The sequence below is a fragment of the Apium graveolens genome, chromosome 8 (genome assembly GCF_009905375.1).
Source record: "Apium graveolens cultivar Ventura chromosome 8, ASM990537v1, whole genome shotgun sequence".
Lineage (NCBI taxonomy): Eukaryota > Viridiplantae > Streptophyta > Magnoliopsida > Apiales > Apiaceae > Apium > Apium graveolens.
Window position 1 is genome coordinate 215,745,722 of NC_133654.1, and position 5,833 is coordinate 215,751,554.

Below are 5,833 nucleotides of genomic sequence, written 5' to 3' on the forward strand. Positions count from 1 at the left end.
CTTAGAACTAGCAAGACAATCAGAATGAACTAGCAAGACTTTCGGTATGACAATCAATTGTCATACCGATTGTCATAGTAGTTCAAGCAGATTGTTTTTGCTGAATTAATAAGTGATTTTAATCTAATAATAATTCTGGTAAGACAATCAACTGAATTAGCATGACTTTCGGTATGACTATTGATTGTCATACCGATTGTCATACTAATACAATCAGTTGTCTTTTTGGAATTAAAACAGATTTTAACCAATTAAAAATTCTGAAAAACCTTAATATTAATTCTGAATTAATTAATCAATTAATTTAATTAATCAAATAAATTAATCTTTGTAGATATAATTTATTTTCTTAATTAAATTATATGACTTAATTAATTAATAGAGAATTAATACTAACCCTGAGCAGCAACCAATCTTCCGAATATCTTCTAAAAATCACTGAGAATTATGAATCAATTCCACCACTTCAACGTTGACACTCGATGTACTGTCTGGTTCATGAGTGACTAACTTCCGTGACGTTTCTTCATGTCTTGACTTTGACGCTTTGATTTTCTTCAGATTAAATCCTTGTAATTAATGATACTCTGACGAGATCTCTGTCACTTGATTAAATCCACAATCTTGATTTATATCACTGAGGCATGATCAACTTCTTGAACTTCTTCCAGTGAATTACCTCCTCAAGTCTGTAGATGAACCTTGTTTCTGAATCCTTTGACAGATATTACTTTGCGAGATCTCTCTGACGGTCGATCCACTATTTACTTATTACATTCTTATTTGAGTTGAGTTGAATCCTCGAATATACAAATAGGCTATGACATATGACTTACAAAAAGGCATGCTGATAACATAACTCCTAAGTCCTAACATATAACCATTGTCGTCCACATAAAAACCAAAACAATTTTAACCACCCAAAAACTTAATCCGTTATCAATGAAGATAACTTCAAGTTCTTCAACAACTTCTTTTACTTTCTTCACTTAGGAAAGCTGAATAATGGCTTTCTATGGAACATGTATGTACTTTACCAGGAAACCAATAGGCCAAGATAGGATAGCTATACCAATGCATACTCCCCATAACTCCCAGTTCAACCTCTCTATACCTGCATACTTCATTAGAATTTGAACCATCACAACCTGGGTAAGTATCGTGATCCCAATTTTTTCGATAAACATCTTGCTCTTATGTATCCCTTCAAAATATTCTTATTTTCCAGATTCCTCTTGTTGAACTCGTTGAAAACTTGGCAAAAGATAAAGGTATTGAAAAGCAAAGCATCTTTTGTCTTCTCGTCAACACTGAAGATCGCTTCCCCTTTGAAGTGTAATGTCAAGAAAACTGCAATCCGAAGCAAGGCCTGAGCTATTAGGTTCCTCCACATTATATTTTAAATAATTGGCTGAGTACGACCCATACCCATGGGCCTTTTGTTCATAAGCTCCTTGCTCCGATGTTCAGTTACAAGCGCAAGAGCGCCTAGTATGTCCAGAATAAGATTTACCCAAAGTAACTGGACTGATGATAGTGGCACATCTTTGGATGCACAGCTACCACAAAGTTTGTTACCAGAGTTACCACATTTACCGTCAGATGGAACTGAAGAAATTTCTGAATGTTGTTGTAAACATATCTTCCCCATTTTATAGCAGTTACCACAGATGAAAAATTATAATCTAAAATAACAATATATGAGCCCTCTTTCGCGATTTTATTTCCCTAGATCCCCAATGAAAGACGAATATTAGCTTCTTTTAGGGCTGGTGCATCATTTTTCCCATCGCCAAAAACTGCAACCACGTGGCCCTTTTCTCTAAGGCATTTTACCATTTCTATCTTGTCAGAAGATGATGATCTTGCCATCACACAGATTTGACCTACTTTTTCCAATTGCTCCGCTTCGGTGTAGTTCCTAAATTCGGCACCCTCAACCACTACTCCATCCAAGTCCTGGTCAAGCTTTAGTATTCCACACTCAGTGGATATTGCTATTGTAGTTAAAACATTGTCTCATGTGAGCATCTTCACGTTTACTCCAACATGTTGACAATCTTGGACAGCTTTCCTCGCACCAGGTCGGCATGGATCCTTAATGCCAACTACACCTAACAGGGTCAAGTTGTTGTCTTTGAGTTTTGTCTTTCCAACATCATATTCATGTGCAGAGACTTCTGTGTGTGCAAACACTATACAGCAGAGACTATTGACAACCATACCTTGAACTGATTGGTTAAATTTCTCGATTTCAGTATCCTCCATAGCTTTGAAAATTTCGAGGGAGTCATAGTACTGAGTGCACATTTCAATTATCATCTCTGCAGCTCCTCTCCAATGCACATGTAGAGTGTTATACGCCTTTTTATTAAGCATAATCCCACTTCTCTTCTTTTCTGAATTGAATGATATTTCTTGTAGAAGTTCAAAACTTTCTTTAAGTTCCTCAGTATCCATATTTAAGTCCAAGACACCCCAAGAAAGAAGTGCCACTTCGGTAGGACTACCTGAGAACTCTAACTCAGAACATGAATTAGGCTTGTACGCACTGCCATTTGTGTTTAAACAGACTGCTTGGTGGAAGAATTCCATTACACCAGAAGCAATAAAAGCAAGATGATAAAAAACCTTCTAACTCAAATCCAAGTCAATCTTCTAGAGCAACTGGTACCAAAAAAAAAGCAAGATGAGAAGAAATGAGACTATAAGAAAAGAGGTGATGAGAGAAGAAAGAAGTAGAAGGAGGATGGTTCGGAACCAAAGTAAAATGTCCATCCAATCCAAATCCAACTTGTTCGAACCACTAAACCTATAAGCTTAAACATTCAACTATCCTTGACCTCAAAGGCCAAGTTTTTGTACAAACCAACTGCAAACACCCTACTCAAAATATAAATCACATCCAGCTAATCCATCTTGAATAAAATCTCAAACCTACCCTCATTCAAGCCACCAGTCAAAACTCATTACAAATCCGTTGGAAGAAAAATAAAGAAACTGCAAGTTACTGAAAGGGCAATCTCGAACAGTTATGATCAATCTGATTTTCTGCCACTAAATTGGTGCATCACATATGAAAAATACTTTCAACAATTGGCTGAAGAAATAGTCAGAGTCTGGGTTGTATCTTATACAGAAATTAGGATATATTATGATGATGGTACCTTCACTCTACTTGGCAGCAACTTAATGGACACACCTTCAACCACAGAATTCAAAAAAGTGATTAGCTTGATGAAGGATAAGGATACTATTACAAGGGATTAAAAGGCTGTATTATGTGTATGGGTGAGAGAAAGGGATGAAAGAAATGCAAGAGCAAATACTGAAAAGAACGAAAAAGATAGAAAGTATGCAGAGGAACTTGCAAGATTTGAACAAAGATCAAATGAGCTCAAGGCAAAGGGGCTGATCAGACTTTCTAGGGATGGACATTTTCTAAATATAAAAGCTGGCAGATTTTCGAGATTCAGAGCTGGTTACCTGAATGGTTATTCATTGGATGAGTGGCTCAAGCTTGTGGAAACTCTAAGAGGTACTGAAATCATAGAAGAACTTCAAGTGCTAGTGTTAGGTCCCAATGTGTTTGTAGAAGGGGGGGTTGAATACAAACAGTACCGAATAATCGAATTAAATGCGGAATAAAAAAATGTGAAACAAAATTCAAGTTAAATAAAAATATTATTAAACTTGAAAGGTATTACAACAACTGTATCGATTACAAGGAATTAATCTCAGATTAATTATCACAAATCTAGAATAAATTCGACATGAACTTTTTCTATTTTTGTAATAAAAAGATTCAAATGTTAAACGCAATTTGAGATTAAGTTCTAGGGATTTTGATCCGCTAGATTGTTACACAAGAACAAGATAAAGATTTCTAGTTGATTGGATTTAACTTTACAATCTAGAAATTGATCTTGAAGTTGCAGATGAGATGAAATATTTGTGTCTGCTTCTTTTTCTTTGTTCTCGAGTTCTGTGTTCTTGATTGGATGATTATTATTCTTTCTGCTGCTTCTTTGTCTTTTTAATTCATTCAACAGAATTGAATTGAACTGGAATGACAATCCTATAGCTGGCAAGACTTTCGGTAGGACAATGGATTGAACTAGCAAGACAATCTGATTGAACTACAATGACTTTCGGTATGACAATCAGTTGTACTAGCAAGACTATCTCCTTCCCAGTAGAACTTTCGATAGGACAATTGAAATGACTTGGCATGACAATCGGTATGATAATCCTGATTGTCATGCTAGTTCATTTTCAATTGTCTTGCTGATTTAAGACTATTTTTAATCCAATTTAAATTCTGAAAATCCTTAATATTAATTCTGAATTAATTAATCAATTAATTTAATTAATCAAATAAATTAATCTTTGCAGATATAATTTATTTTCTTAATTAAATTATATGACTTAATTAATTAATAGAGAATTAATACTAACCCTAAGCAGCAACCAATCTTCTGAATATCTTCTGAAAATCACTGAGAATTATGAATCAATTCCACCACTTCAACGTTGACACTCGATGTACTGTCTGGTTCATGAGTGACTAACTTCCGTGACGTTTCTTCATGTCTTGACTTTGATACTTTGATTTTCTTCAGATTAAATCCTTGTAATTAATGATACTCTGACGAGATCTCTGTCACTTGATTAAATCCACACTCTTGATTTATATCACTGAGGCATGATCAATTTCTTGAACTTCTTCCAGTGAATTAATTCCTCAAGTCTGTAGATGAACCTTGTTTCTGAATCCTTTGACATATATTACTCTGTGAGATCTCTTTTGACGGTAGATCCACTATTTACGTATTACATTCTTATTTGAGTTGAGTTGAATCCTCGAATATACAAATAGGCTATGACATATGACTTACAGCTAGTAAATCTCAAGGAACTCATTAGAAAGGACCCAGTCTATGAGGATTTCATGTAATGAATGTACCATCAAACTCTCGTAATCATTCAATGTATAAAAGTTGTACTTGTATTTTTGTCAATTTTTATGAAATCTTTATTGTTTTATTATAACTTGGGGTTAGTCTTGTTACCAGGCATGAATTTGAGATAAACAATCTTCTCACAAATTGGGGGAGATTGTTGTGCAAGACATGCCTGTACTATAACAAGACTAAGTCAAATTGATATCCCTAAGAATTAGTTGTATGATAATCTAAATTTGTATTTTGTATTGTATTACTTGAGTCTGTAAAAATGTCAAAGATTATATTGGAGTATTTTTCTGTAAACAGTCTCAAGCCTGAGAATAAACTTTGGAAGAAGATCAAGAAGATCATGCCTCAGAAAAATTGTGAAGAAGCTTGGAGTTGAATAAATCCGTTTTAGGAAAAATGTTCTAAGTCAAGATATCTTCAAGTCACAGGTCAAGTCATATAGAGAAGTCATTTGAGAACTCCAGAATGACATATCGAGAAGTCTAAAACAGCTTATAGAGAAGTCTCAGAGATATTGACAAGCCAAATGAAGATATGAAGATTGGAGATATCGATAAGTCAAATTATCATAAGAAATTTCAGAGATATCTACAAGTTAAAATTTATATTGAGATCTCTGAGATATCGACAAGTCATTTCTACATTAGAGAATTCAGAGATATCGACAAGTCAAGATGAAGATATAGAGATTGGAGATATCTACAAGTCCATTTTCTCATTAGAGATCTCAGAGATATCGATAAGTCAATATGCTTATAGAGCTCTCAAAGATATCGACGATACATTTCCGCATGCAGAAATTTGGAGACCTCGACAAGCCAAGTTTATTTATAAAGAACTCAGAGACCTCGACAAGT

General features: G+C 34.5%; 1 pseudogene; it reads right to left on the reverse strand.

Moving 5' to 3' along the window:
• Positions 1 to 1,013: 1,013 nt before the first annotated feature.
• Positions 1,014 to 2,595, reverse strand: LOC141677072 (putative calcium-transporting ATPase 13, plasma membrane-type; annotated as a pseudogene).
• Between the last annotated feature and the right edge of the window lie 3,238 nt (positions 2,596 to 5,833).